The following is a 15,502-nucleotide window of genomic DNA, read 5'->3' as shown; positions in this document are numbered from 1 at the left end:
CAAAATTAACTTCAAGTTGACATTAATCATACAAGACAGAGAAAAAGAGAAGAATCCTAAATGGGGATCATTCATAACACATGGCTTTTGATCCATGTTTAATTGGATGCCACCAACCACTGCGCCAGCTTTCATTTTAATTAGTGTTGTAGAAGAGCAAGAGAACACATTTTGAGAACGGCACTATATTAAGAAGAGCTTTGCAAAAAAATAAAAATCAAAATAAAATTCTCCTGGAAAACCTGCTTAGGAATTCCTGAGAGTATATGGGAAAGTCAAGGGGAGTCAGGAACCAAAAGCTATGCAGAAGCAGGTGACTCTTGGGAAGCGGTAATCAGCAAAACCTAGAGAAAATTGTCACCAAATGAGATGGAAATTTTGATATTGAGGAATTCCAAAAAGACCCGTGTGATTCAGTCCAACACATTGATGTAGAACTCATGTTGAAAATGTCTAAATTGCCCTTCCTCTCCTCACTCATCAAGTTCATTTCTTTGCTATTATTCATTCCTCCTCCTGCAGGTGTTTTCTTGGACTAATTCAATCAAGTGGTTATTTGTTGGGGATCTATATTAAGAGCTTCCTGAGCACTGGGCAAAGCACAAAATACCTACCCTGCCGAGGATCCCTATCTTTGGTGGAAAGAGTAGTAACTTTGGGGTTCAGTATAACTGAGTTTATATATGCTAGGACACTCAGCAGTGTGATTATAAGCAAGTCAGTCCATTTCTCTGCAGCTTTTTATTAACCATAGAAATGAGACAGACAGTACTGTAGTTCTGAGGATTAGATGCAATGTCTCCACTGTATGCATGCTAAAAATCTTGAATGCATGCTAAAAATCTTCTCATTTAGGGGAAGGCATTCCAGTTGGGAGGTCAGATTCAGTACCTGTTAGGGCAGCATGAGACAGTGTGCATTCTAAATTGCAATGATCTAGACCAGAATTTTGTAAAAGTATGTTCTGCAGAATCCTAAATACTAAGACTTATTAATAGCTGTTCGGAGAGTAGGGAGAAGGTTTCTAATTTGGGAACATTCTTGGTTAACCCAAGTTAAATGACTTTCTATGTTGCCAGACTGGTCGGATCTTTCATTTACATGTGGAATCTAATGAACAAACTGAACTATCAAGTGAAAAAGAGGCAGACTCATAGATAGAGAGCAGGCTGACAGCTGGGAGTAGAGGGTTGGGTAGTGGGGTGGAAGGATTGAGCAAAAAAAAAAAAAAAAAGAACTCATGGATACAGACAACAGTGTAGTGATTGTTGAGGGGAGGGTGGTGGGTAGAGGTGAAAGATGGTATGGGGGGATCAACGCTAATAGAAAAATACAATAAAAATGTAAAATTTAAAAATAAATAAATACATTTGAAATAATTTTATTATTTAAAGAAGTTAATAACTAACAACAATACATTTAAAATAATAACTAAAAGGTGTTGTAAATCTCAGGGAGAGGTTTGGGAGTAGGTGAATAAGGAATGAAGTATGCAGTGTTTTCCAAACCTATTCCAACACAGTATTGTTTGGGGGACTCTTGTGTTATGGGACACATTAGGAAATGGTGGTACGGTGTGTATTTTAAAAGCTTGCCTCTGGGGTTCAGGGCAGAGGGAGGGCAAGGAGGAGAATTTCACACAGGAAATCAGAATTTGAATGGAGCCTCTTGGAGAATTAGGAGGCTTGTCCTAATTATCTCTTTCCTGCCTGGTACATAGTAGGCATTCAACAAATATCTGTGGCAAAGACATTGACAGATTATGATTTAAATGAATAGAATGAAGGCCTGGAGGCTTTCAGTCAGAGAAGGGAGAACAGCAGAGACCACGATGAGACAAAAATGGAGGTGGCTCCCTCCTGAGTGAACAGGAAGGCCAGTCTGGGAGAAGCAGAGTGGCCTTTGGAGAAGTGGGAAGTCAGTGGGTTCAAGCAGAAGGAAACCAGGATGTGCTGGATCTTGAAAGTCAAGCAGAAAGTGTGAACTGACAAGCACAGGGCACCTTTGTAGCCTTGAGTGTGAAAGTGGAATAAAGCAAAGTTTAAAGGTTAGCTTTTCAGGGCTAGGTAGGCGGGGCTCTGTGAAACGCCAGGGAGCGGGCCTGGGAGCAGTTGCAGTGTCCATGATGCGGGGATCAGGCCCAGGGCCTGGAGGAATGGGGCTCAGCTGGAATTGAAGGAAGACACATCAGATTTTTGGAAGGAAAATGGGAATAACTTGGTGAGTGGATATGGAATGGTGAAAGCCTGAAGAGCTGCAGCAGAGGCAGCAGAAAAGACAAGGACACCCAACTGGGCACCCCGGGATCTGGGTTCTGATTGTCACTCTGCTCCTACCTGTGCTAGGACCTTAAGCAAATCACTAAACTCTGTGTCCTGTGTCCACTTTGTGTGGAACTACTAAAGGGCCAGAGGGCTACCACTGAAGTAACATTAGTCAACACTACAAGAGGTATGGGTGCAAAAGGACACCACAATGTTAATTATAATTAACTCATGGGATCTGCTGATGGGGATGGAATTTTGGGAAAAAGATGTGGTCTGGAGCTCAGTGGATTTTTTAGCAAAACGCTGTAGTGTCTTCCTTTTGAAATGCTCTTAGATTTGTCCTTTCAGGGCCCCACTTCAGCCCCCGTCTCATTTTGCATTCCTATCTCAGCATCTCTGTCTTGCCAAGCCTGCCCTTCTTTCTTCTCTTCCTCTAATCTGAGGTTTTCGGGGGGGAATGCTGCCCCCGCACAGATGGGAAGGTAAATTGTAAACAGTCTAATGCAGTGGGGCTACCAGATGGAGCTTTGAACCGAACCGTTGATTTTGACAAAGCGTAGAGTGAGGTGCAGCACACTGCAGTAAGAGGCTTCATGTAGTGTCATGCTTGCACCGGTAAGTATTTCCAGGTTAATGGAACGTGTAGGGACTTTGTTTCATGAGTACTTACTGAGTCTCCATTAGTCAACAATTCTACTCCAACAGCACCGAAATGTGGAGGGAACAGGTGGGTGGTGTGGTGCTATAAACAGTGGTTGTGCATGAGACATGATGGGCCATGCATGCTGTAATCACTGATGACTATTTTTATATTTTGGGTTCTTGGTCTTCCCTCTGTCCCTCCTTTCCACTTTCTTTGTTCTTTCTTTCCTTTTGGTTTTCAAACATTCCAACTGGACCAGAACATTCTCCTGTACAGAAGTGCCGGGACCATTCCCACGAGTCTTTTTCCGTCTACTTCGTGCAACATCTGTTTTACTTCTAGTCAAGTACCAAGAAGTTTAGTGCACATATAAGCTTCCAGAGAGCACATGTCTTTTTTGCATTCCCTAGTGTTTATCTGTTTTATTAATATTTTCAGAGAATCAGTTTACATTTATCTTCTTCAGATTATTGTTTGCTTTTATCATAATTAGTTGTCTTTTCCTAGCTTTTAAAGTTGTCACTGTCTTTTATATTTTTAAATGAGTAGTATGTGTATTTATATTTAGTATTTATTGTTTACTAGTAAAGGCATTTAAGGGCATATAATTCCTGACACCAGCTTGCACCCTGTCCTTCATTTTTGTATGAAATATTTCCTGTTTCTTTGTTTTAAAGAAAATTGAAATTTTTCTGTTTTGATTTTTTTCTTGGATTTGAAGGATGCCCAGAAATATTTCATTTTAAAGTATTTGAGATTGTCAATATTTATTTATAATTTTATTGGATGTGATCAGAGAGTGAAGCCTATGTAATTTGTTAGTTTTCAGTCATTTTATGGATTGGCTTAAATATTTTTCTTATGAATTGTCAAATACACAATCAATGTAAGTTTTCCATAAATATTCATAAAAATCATCTAATGTATATTATACATATCAGGTTTGTTATTTGTGTGATTCATTTCTTCTCAGTCCTTATTCTTTTGGTGCTGTTTGATTCTAAACAAAGTATGATAAAATCTATCACTTTAATTGTATTTTTATCATGTTCTTGCATTTCTAAGAATTTTGCTTTATGGTTTTTTAGTTGCTTTGTTCTTTGTTGCAAATTTATGATGATCATCTCTTCTTCATAAATTATGTTTTTTAAAAATTATCAAATGACCTCTTAATTTTGTTTAATGTTTTTGCACTTTTTAAAATACTGGCATTATTACTCTTGCTTTACTTTTAATCAAAAGTAAAAGCATTTGTCTGATACATCTTTACCATCTGTATTCAACTTTTCTTTATTTATAATGAGTATGTTTGTTAGAAACTACATATAATTTGGTTTTGATTTTTTAGCCCAATCTATTAGTCTTTGTTTTTTAATGGTAGAATTCAGTCCACTGATATCTGTTATAATAACTGATGAACTTGATTATATTCCTTTATTTTAATTGACAGCAAATATGTTTATTCTTTATTAAACATAGTCATGCTCAGGAAGTACTAAACAATTACTTGAGTTTCAGTCTTGACAAACTGTATTTGAACAGACAGTAGGAACTCCAAGTGAAAAATAACTGCTAGAAAATTGGAAGGAGAAGACTAGAACCTAGGCCAGAAAACAAGACTGGACAGTTGCAAATCGGCACCGTCTGCACTATTAGTCAGGGGCTCCAAAGATATAGAACTGGTAGGTTAGACAGAGAGCGAGAGCAAGAGTGAAAATGAGAGAGAGAGAGATTGATTTAGTTTTAGGAATTGGCTCACATAATTGTAGGGAATGGCAAAGCTGCAGTCTGCAAAGCAGGCTCTCAACCAGGAAATTCAGGGAAGAGTTGATGTTGCAGCCTTGAGTCCAGGATCTGCAGTACTGAGGCAGAATTTTTTCTTCAGGAGCTCTCAAGGTTTTGCTTGTGATGCCTTCATGCACTTGAACAAGGCTTAACCACACTGTGGAAGGTAATCAGCTTGATTTGACATCAGCTGGTTTCAATATTAATCACATCTAAAAATACCTTCACAACACTATCCAAACTGGTGTTTGACCAAACACCTGGGCAACATAGCCTAGCCAGGCTGACACATAAAATTAACCATTACTTCAGCACCATAGAAAAAGGTGACTAAATGTAAATGGATTATTTCTAAAGGGAACAACAACTGCAAACAAAAACAGAGCCCGAGTTCAAGGACTTAGCACTAGGCAAATAATTACCATAGTTGGTTTTGATTACTTCACTTAGAAATCCAAGTGTTCCTATTCTTTTGGTGATATTCAAAGTGTGTTTTTGACATACAAAATGTATACTTATATTTTTTTTAGTGTTTGTCACTTTTTCTTTAGACCAGAACTTCAAATTTGCAGACATTTCCTGAGTGTCTGCTGTTTTATTTGTCTTCTCTGCCTCCGTGGTATGTTTGTCCTGGGGTTATGACTTATAATATGTTAATCCTACCCTGTGTAGTCCTTACAGGCCTCCATACAGTTTAAATAAATACCCCTGTTCTACTGTTGCTTTGCTGATAGACTATCCCTGTCTGGACTATTCTAGACCTTGGACCGTCTGTTGACTTGGTATATCTGGGATGATCTGCAGAAGTCTCTGTTTACTCTTGGTGATCTAATATGTACTTTCAGGTTAGTTTACCAATTAAATCCTTCCAGCATGGCTTAGTTTAGTTAAGATTTTAGTACCTCCAATGACAAGCAATTTTATTAAGCTAGCAATCACAGTGCCTAGTGGTTAAGCACGTGTGTTTTGAGTTCAAATCTTGAGTCTGCCTGGGTTCAAATTCAGATTCCAACATTTAGTAGCCATGTTAAATTATTCAAATTACCTAACCTCTCTGAGGCTCACCTTCCCCCTCTGTGACATGGGGGATATTCAATGCTTTTGCATGATACTGTTGTTGTGAGGCTTAAATGAAATGAGGATTGGTTATTTTAATTATAAAAACATTGCCCCAACCAGTGTGTCTCAGTTGATTGGGCATCATCCTGCAAAGCGAAAGGTCACTGGCTCAATTCCCAATCAGAGCACATGCGTGGGTTGTGGGTTCACTCCCCGGTCAGGGTGTGTGAGAGAGGCAACCTGACTGATGTTTCTCTCCTGCATAGATAGCTCTGTATTCTATAGAAATATACCTATATTTCTCTCCCTTTCTGTCTCCCTCCCTTCACTTCTCTCTAAAAATAAATAAATAGATTTATAAAATAATAGCTTTTCTACCTGGAGAAGTATTTCTACCTAAAGAAGTATTCCTTTTCTACATGCAACTCTTAACTCATGTTTTTTTTTTTTAAGAAACAAAAATTCAGGCCATAAATGCTTAACTATGACCTCTTTTGCCAATTATTTGTATTCTTCTATTTTCATGGACTTTTTCAATGAGCAGTTTTCTTTTTTTTTAAGATTTATTTATTTATTTATTCATTTTTAGAGGGGAAGGAGAGAGGGAGAGAAACATCAATGTATGGTTGCCTTTTTTTGTGCATCCCCTGCTGGTAGTTGGCCTGCAAGGAACCGGTTTGCAACCCAGGCATGTGCCCTGACTGGGAATCGAACCGCGATCGTCTGGTTCGCAGGCCCGCGCTCAATCCACTGAGCTACGCCAGCCAGGGCCCTCAATGAGCAGTTTTCTATGTCTGTTATGAAATAGGTTTGATGAAACAAATTCAAGAGAATCTTACTATCCAAGTCAAACAGAGATACCTCTGGTGTTGCTAATTTAGAAATAAATTACTCCATCTGCATGTATTTATTGTGCTTTGACTTAGTGTAGTGCTTCGTTGCTGTTGGGCAAATCATAATGTTATTGAAGCTTAGTCCTACTTGATAATTTCCTTAGAGATGTTAGGAAAAAGCATTACTGGACTGGTCACCTCTGGGCAAGTCTTGGCATTTCTGCCCAGCCCCTATTTGTGTTGTACTTCTTGCGGAGATTGTTGTTGTCCAGAACTTTCCCCACTCTAAATATTTCAAGATCCTCATATCACCATAATGATGTCATTGCTGTTACAAATCTTCTGTAAGTCTTTACCTCTGCCTGCCTGCCGGCCAAAGAATGGATTAATCGGGTTGCTGTCACCTCTGAGTTATTTCTGTGACTACTTCTGTTTGTCTGACATTCAGATTCTGACTCTTCTCATACTTTTTTCCAAGCTTGAATTCAGTAAGTAAAAGCTGAGATATTAGAATTTCCTAAATATGTTAAGGGGAAGATTCGGCAAAATTGGTAACCACTCTGACTGCTGAGTCAACTTTGGCAGGCTCCTCTCTATAATGGAACTTTGAGGAGTAACTGCAATTGAGTTGTGCTCCAACCCATTTTCGGATTTCACTGAGTAAAGCCTAGATTTGGTTATATCTTGTATCCCTAACAATAGTCTTGCTTCTGAGGAGTGTTTAAACTCATTCTTCTGTATTAAACCAGTCTAGTTCTTGGGTTCCCTTGGAAGGTCATAATGTCCTATCTGTTGACGAATGAACTATGGCAACGCAAAACTTCAAGAACAGTCAGAGGAGGGGATCTGAAGCATTTAGAATTTCTTCTATGGAAAGAGCCATTCTGAGTTTTTACCTAGGATCCCTCTCCCTGCGTGCACCTGGGCAGGCTCAGCAAAGAGTGGAGGCTTGTCTTTGCTGTCTGACCTTTGAGGACAGATGTTGCCAAGACTATTGCAGTTTGCAGCAGATCTGTGGCAAGTTAAAGCAGCTTCCAAACATTGCGGTGTTGTGACAGATTCTGCTGGAGGCTGCCTAGCTCGTTCCCACTGAAGAAACTTCCTGCTAGCTACAGCTTTTGACAGCCATTTGATAACATAATTATAAATCTCATGGATTTGGAGCTAGTCCCATTCAAACCTTTTGGTACCTCCAGGTCAGCAATCTTGAACCTGGGAGTGTCTGTTGTAAATTTCAAGGTGAGAGGAAGAGGGCTGAGCCCAGTGTCACTAAGATGGGTTGGGCACAAATTTGGCAAAAATTTGTCCAAAGCTTTGTTCAGACCAGGGATTCTATAACACTTGGGTAGTTAAAAGTGGATGGATGAATGAATAATTGAATGTCTTAGAGCCTGTTGACCATTCCCAAGAAAAGCCAAGAACACTGCTTTCTATGTTGTTCTGGTAATTTATACAAGCTAGGACAAACATGCCAAAGATGTATGCCAGGAAAGAGTTAAAAAATTCTCAACATGTTCAGCTATCTCTGTAAGCCAGAGGCCAAGGGAAAATGCCTGCACAAACACACACACATTTCAGCAAGGAACCTGTTTTGCAAGTTTTGCTGGTAAAAAAGTAGGAAGGGGTTGCTTGAGAGCAGAGTGGAAAGCCTTAGAAGTATTGATTGAAGGTTTTTCAAAACCTACATTTTCAACGTAACTTTATCCTTCAAAGAGAGGCACATGTGCCACTGTAGGTTTATCTTCGACTGATTAAGTGCATTGTTAGACAGGGAGGGGCAGATTAACGAATGCCTATAATTTCGATCATTGTTTTCTACAAAACAGCGCAGGCTTTGAAAATGAAGCCATCATTCTTGGCTAAGTTTTTGCCAACAGCACAAATTATACTGTGCAGAGATCCAAAGCCCCTAAAAAGGTTTCATTAATGAACAATTTCAGATGATTGTTTAAGTCTTTGCCTGACAGGTACTGTTGGCACAGAGACAGGTGGGGTTAGGGTTTCCATGGAGATTTATGATGTCATGCTTGAAAGAGCATGTCAAGACAGCCAATTTAGCAAGTAGCTACTCAAAAAGTCCTATAGGCTAGAAGTAGGTTTTATGCAAATGACAGGAGTTTCACTGGGAAAAATAGCAAAAGAAAACAGTAGAGAGACATGGAGGGGGGTTTACCTGACAGCTCCGAAGGATGACCCTGGAATCCATTAGGGATGAAACCTCCAGAAGAAGAATTAGATTTTGTGCTTTGACTGTCGCCTCACCTGTGGAGCTCTGAGTACAGGTAAATACGTGCTTTTTCTTCTGAGTTATTGCCAGAAATTATTTGGAACATTGAGGTCTGTTTCTCTGCATTGTTCTCTTGGCAGGAAGAACCGAATCAATAAGCACAGCTTTCCCACACGGAATGTTCGTGCTCTGGGGCTGTGTTTTTCAGGGCTTTTTTATTGAATGAACTGGGATTTTTGAATAGAGCTGAAAAACAAGTGGCACATTATGCATTATGCTGATTATACCCTGTGAATAATGCTATAAAAATGCCACAGATAAAGGTTAGAAGGACGATCTGGGACTTGAGATACAATATGTATTTGTAGATTATTCCCAGGTTGTTTTTTAAACTCTTAGAACAGACCTGAGTCGGGAGTACATGTATTTCTTATTTTCAAGTTTTAAAATGCTAAAGATAAACCCCATGGAATATTACAAAAACAGGCGGTTTATTGCCACTGCACTTTCTTGGTGTGTGTGTCTGTATATTTCTCTCAGAAAGGCATTTCACAATACCAGAAAAATATCCTGTTTGAGACATCAGAAGTTTTGGACTTGAGGGAAGCAGTACTTTGTACATTCTAAGAAGACAGATAAAGGTTCCCGGGCTGGGGACAATGATTGATGAAGGCTGTTTTTAAAGCATCACTTCAGAAAAGAAGCCTCGCTTTGGTGGTGGCATGGGTTTTCTGTTTGCATCAGTTACTAGTAAGACTGAGTAAACAGTCTTGCCAGCGATATGGATGTGATAAAAATCACTAAAGGTAGCTGTATACCCGAAAAGTTTACATAGAGAGGTTAGTATGGGACACAAGGCTATGATGTGAGTAGCTAGGTCCACCAAGCTTAAAAAGCATATTTGCTTCTTTCACATGCTGGGTAAGGTTAAAGCACAGAATTAAGAGGCATTTAAAGATACCCTATGAAATGGGAACTGGGGCTTTTGAAACCAAAACTGTTTAGGAGCAAATGGGCAGGCATTAAAATATTTTTAAAACTTCCAAATATGTAAGAATTCAAACCTCCTGAAATTTGTGTCAGATAATGTGGATTCATTTATACTCTTATTAGATTGTTGCGTTACCGCGGTGATTGCAGGTCAGTTGAGTGATGAAAGAACAGCCCCCACCCTGGGGGAATGCCTGGGTTCCAATCCCGGGCTTCACCCCTAACTACTTGTATAACTTTGGGAAAGTTAAATGAATGTCTTCAAGCCTCAGTTTTCTCCTCCATGAAATAAGGGTGATGATAGTGGTATTGTGAGGATGAAATGACAAAATCTTTGTGGCACAGGTCTCCGCATTCAGGCTCCACACACATTAGCGATTGCTTTTACTTACTACTCGTGTGGCAGTGGACTGTACAAAGTGTTTTCACGTCCTTTATCTTATCACTGCAACACCCCAGTAAGATTAGCAGAATCTTTTTTTTTTAAATCCTCACCAGAGGATATGTTTATTGCTTTTAAAGAAAAAGGAAGTAGGGGCAGGGTTGGAGGGAGAGAGAAGCAAACATTGACGTGGGTGTGAGAGAGAAACATGGGTCCTGCGCATGCCCAGACTGGGAATGGAACCCACAACCTTTTGGTGAACAGGACAGTGCTCCAACCAACCGAGCCACCCGGCTAGGGCTGGCAACATCTTTTTGTTCCCCCTGTACAGAGTAAGAAACTGATTCAAAGAGATAGTAAAATATATAACACAATACACTGCCATTCTATATTTTGTGCTATTTTTTCTCATTTTAAGAGACTAGAACAAAATCAATGTGTTACTGCAATAATTCCCAACAGCAGTGATTATTTCTATAAATTAATTAAAATAAAAAATATTAAGTGTGTCAAAGGAGCTGGGATAGTCGTGGTTTTACATTAATTATGTCTGTGACACTTTCTCTAGGTAGGCGTGGAAGTGGGATTAATTTACTTTTTTATGGCACCTATTGATAGGAGCTTGAATTACTTCACACTCTTACAGTTTTAACTCTTACGTGCTGATGCTTCTTGGTCCTGCAAGAAGAGTCAGGTATGTCTATTACAGGTACCCTGAGTGGGAAACTGAGTCAGCAAGGGCGGTGGGAATCACAGGAAGCAAGAGGTTGAACGCACTGTCTTCTCCTTTTATATTCTATGTGTTGGCACCTCTCCCCCCCGCCCCCGTCTACATTCCGGGTCAAAACAGCCCATAATTATGTTCTATATCCATTGTATGTAAGAGACAAATATGTTTTCCATTGTGTTATTTTTAGCAGCAGTGTTTCTAGCCAGGGAAAAACACTGTATTCATTCCAGAATTTTCCTGATGACTTCTTCAATTTTTCCAAATTTTCCACCTCAGACTGTTCAGAATTGTTCAGATTCTATACCCCTGGAAGAAGTTTCTTAGCAGGAATACTTTATAGGCTCATCAAGTGGGATTCCGATCTCTGCGCTGCTGAGGCTTAACTCATTCTGTCCCAGACACTGTAAAATTAATTAACTGTGGTGATAAGAATGGCGTCAGGCTGCCCTGGGGACTGAAGTTCCCAACACTGGTTTGGGGCACTGGAAAACGCTCTGGTTCTCTAAGGGCAAAATCAATGTATCTAAAAGGAAATATTTATTTCATTCAAAGTGTCTATTCCAAAGATGAACCACAAGGCAGCATGTTTACAGTAGAAAATAGTTGTGGAATCAAACAAACATGGGTGCCAAAATTCCAAATAGGTTCAGAATAGATAATGAATATTCTTACACATTTTTTTAGACCCTGTTTTAGAAGTCCATTAAAACTTTTTATTACACTTAATTGTTGCATTGTTAAGAGATTATCTGTTGATTAATAGATGGTGATTGCATTTAGAAGTCTGTTTTGTGCGTAGCAGGCTTTAGCAAAGGTCCGTTGAGTCAAGAGCTCAGGGTGCACAGTGATTCGAGGGCCAGATTGTCTGGATTCAAGGCCTGCTTCCATTCTTACTAGTAGTACAGCTTTTCCACTGAAGAATATATGTAGGTTTAATCATATCCCAAATACAGTGTTGTGTCAAAATTTAAAAAGCCTCTGTGTAACAGAATTAGTGATCTCTAAAAATTATAGTTTTCATTTTTAAAAACGTTGGAATTTCCATGGAAACTATTTCTTCAGAAAGAAAGGCACTAAAATCTCCCAGCTCAGGAGCTGAGATCAGCACTTCCCCCTGGGTAGTCAGTGCAGGGTTCCTCTGGGTGGGAAGGAAGCTCTTTCAAAAACTTGCTCACAACTCAGGGCCCTATCATTGCCATTCATCTAGTTCACACGATTGGAAATACTCCTGTTGGGGAACTAATGGAGAGTACTTTGCAAAAGTCTAATTTTAAAACAAAAGTCATGCTGGAAAATGACTTTCCAGACCACGTTGCTCTTCAGATGTGTGGCCTCTGAAGGGATGAGCAGTGCTTTCCTCCTCCAGCAATCAAGCTTCACATCACCTTTTATCCCCCCACCCTTTTTTTAAGCAGGTAAAACCATAATTTAGTGCAAGCTAAAATTCCTCAGGCCACCTAGGTTGGGGACTTTTCATTATGAACTGTAAAGTGCAATGACCTGACTCTGCTTATGCATTTGGCCATTTATATTTCAGGGTAGAACTTCCTCAGATGCTGTTCCAGTATTGATTACCTTTTTGTAAACTTCCCAGCTTTTGCTTTTAACTTGTAACCATTGATGAGAGGAAATGTAGGGAGGAGGATTTTTTTTTTGAGGCATAATATCAAGGTGGGCGGGATTCTGAGGTTACTAAATCTATTTCTTATAAAACCAAAATGACAAATTCTCCTTAATCCATAGTGACAGTTGTGACATCTGGGCAACTGGAGGCATTAGGACCACTGGGCTGTGTTGGAAAGAGAGAAATTCGGGACAACCTTGGTTAGGAAGGGGCCTGGGAGGGACAAGGATGGAAGCAGGGATAAGCTTTCTCCTAATGACAAACTCTCCTGCTTCTGCATCAGAAAACAGACTTAACAGGCACCAGAAACAATTTTGAATGGCTTATTTGTATGAGTGACAAGTGTAAGAATAAAGTATTACACAGTGGTAGAAACCCTTCCCTATAGATCTCACAGCAAGGCATGTACAGCAGACTTTGTGTGATGGCATGAGCGCAGTCAGTGCACAGGAAAGGCAGCTGATAGCTTCAGAGGCCTTCCTTAGGTCCTTGACGGTGGTTTCATTTCCCACCCTTCGTGTCATTGCATGGTCCTCTTCCTTTCCACTCCTGTCCACCTGCTCATGATTAAGCAACAAAAGTGGTAGTGGAATTTCCCACAAACAGTTTTCCTTGGTTAGTAAATGCAGATGATCACATCCGCCCCCTTGGACCCGATGGTGGGGCTGTCCTTGGAGCTGTGGGCCCAGCCCTCCTGGCTGCCCTGCTCTGTGCTCTGCTCCGATCATGCAAGGAGGGTGCAAAGACCCCATCCCAGATATGTTGTTACTGGCCCCGTCATTGGCACTGTAAACTGTTCGGATAATAGCGCTTACTACTTGCCACTCAGAAGCAAAGCAGGCTGCTGCCTCACACGTGCTTTGGAATGGCCAAGAAAACAGATTCAGAGGACCCATTGGTCATTTTCAGTCTTTAACAATAAGAAAGTTTGTAAATATCCCTGAGACTGTCACCTGGATGTCAACTCATGTTTGTAGCAATTCTAACGTGTACTGTTCCAGCAGAAAAAAAATTTTTTTGATCATCTGTTTGAATTTTGCTGAAGGAAAGGTTGCATGGCTCTCTTCATCTTTAACTTTATTCGACTCCTTTTTCAGTTTTAAGACTACAGAAGAAATCAACTCCAGCGAATTGCCTCATTAAAGACAATTTTCTGTCTCTCCTTTGTGGAGCATGTATGCCTCTGTGTGTGTGTGTGTGTGTGTGTGTGTGTGTGTGTGTATGTGTGTGTGTGCATGAAGAACTATGTTTTTGGTGGCAAGAACAGCACAAACTCTGATTTAAAACCATTCTTTCATAGCAGTTATAGTAGTGGCTCCACAATGCATTGACCCTTTCAATTGCTGTTCCAGTTGCTTCGTTTTTCCCCTTCTGTTCTGAACACAACTGCAATGAGCTGTGTAATGGTGCGTGTACCAGCAAGTCTGAAGGACAGATTCTGAGGTGACGAGTTACTAGTCTGTTACTACTAGTTTACTGGTGTTGAAAGGTATTGCCCAATTTTCAATACAATTTGCTGCAGTTATTACAATATATGAAATAGACTCCATGTGCAGGTAGGGACACATAACCAAGTTATATTAAATAAGCAATACAATTTACAGAGCAATATAGATAGTATAATACCTTTTCATTTAAAAAAAAGGCTGAATCCTATTTGTATGAAAAAGCATATCCATTTTTCATGTCCTCATCTATACATTAAATGTTTCTAGAATGATGCCTAATAAATTGAAGGATTAATGAGCTAGTGAGGACAAAATCTTTTATTTTTAATTTCTGGACTTCTCTACTACTTATATTTCTATCATAGGTATATATTACTGTAAAAGTCTAAAACTAGTTACAACAAAACAGTTGCCCTGGAATGGAATGTGTGTTCCTCCAAGGCAAGCCAGCAGTTTCCAGGTAGGCTGCGAAAGTGACTTCGCCTCACGCCCCGGTCCAGAAGCATGTTTGTGCTTTGACGTAGTTGTTCCTTGAGGAAGAAAGGGACCCTCATTTTATCCATCCTTACTGGAGCAGTCACTTCTGATGGCATTCGTAGTCTCATTTCCAGCCACAGAATCTTCCCTAAACCAGTTCATTCCAGTCAGGATCCCGCTTTTCTAAATAGATGCTGTTTGGGGTTCTGAGTACCAGGTGTGTTTTGATGAAATATATTTAAGCTCCCCGAAGTTTTCAACAAAAGCAGTGAATTCACTTTCCCTGTTGGGGTATCTTCTTACTCATTGTATAAAACATTCACTTCAAGTTCAAGATAATAACTAAACTTAATCTTTTGCCAAGTTACAGGGATCAGTTTTAGATAAAGAGAACTTAGGTTTTCATATTAAGATTGTACCTATATACTATGATTCAGTTTCCTAAATGAAAAAAATGTTTTAATATACAGAATATTTCTATATGAAAAAAACTTTTTTTAAACAGCAAGACGGATCAGAAATAGAATCATAGGATGCCTTTTGAAAGAAAAGAAACAACACTTTTTATACTCTAGGATCACTAAAGAAAGCTTCAGATATTATTTAAGCTCCAACTTCTTTTTAATCCAGATGCACAGAATGCATTAAAACTACAAGTGTAGTAGATTTGCTAAACATTTCTTTTGCACAACTCAGTACATATTTTTACTGTAATTAGACTTTCCTTCCTTTCTCCTTCTCAACAGCTACTTTTGAAACTTCACGTTCTTCCCAGGTACATTCTTTTTCTACTTCATAAAGTATCTCAGTTCCACAGTTAATTGCAAATATTTGCAAAAGGAAACAAATATAAAAAATGTCTCCAAATACGGTATTTTTGAATAAACATATGCTTGATATTAGTTAGTAAACCTAAAAAATAATGAGGAAAACTGTGCGTGAAGAACAAGGGGAGAGTAGGGCAATGATGTGCACAAGGAAAGCCATAATTCAAGAAAATATAATGACCATCGTCTCAGGTCACTGTAAGTCTAATT

The 15,502-nt window shown here is 39.4% G+C and overlaps 1 protein-coding gene across 16 annotated transcripts in view; it reads left to right on the top strand.

Moving 5' to 3' along the window:
• Window positions 1-15,502, top strand: part of KIAA1217 (KIAA1217 ortholog) — a 299,231-nt gene that overhangs the window by 18,866 nt on the left and 264,863 nt on the right. Inside the window, exon 1 of one of the 16 annotated variants that reach the window (XM_037037187.1) lies at window positions 2,100-2,220. The exons of the other annotated variants lie outside the window; for them this stretch is intronic. The gene's annotated coding sequence lies outside the window, so the exon portion shown is untranslated. Of the gene's footprint in view, window positions 1-2,099; window positions 2,221-15,502 lie in introns of those variants that run through there. 16 annotated transcript variants of the gene reach the window in all.

The sequence above is a fragment of the Sturnira hondurensis genome, unplaced genomic scaffold, assembly GCF_014824575.4.
Source record: "Sturnira hondurensis isolate 20B ecotype Veracruz unplaced genomic scaffold, ASM1482457v3 Scaffold0022910, whole genome shotgun sequence".
NCBI classification, from domain to species: domain Eukaryota; kingdom Metazoa; phylum Chordata; class Mammalia; order Chiroptera; family Phyllostomidae; genus Sturnira; species Sturnira hondurensis.
This window is presented reverse-complemented; position numbering and strand designations above follow the sequence as displayed.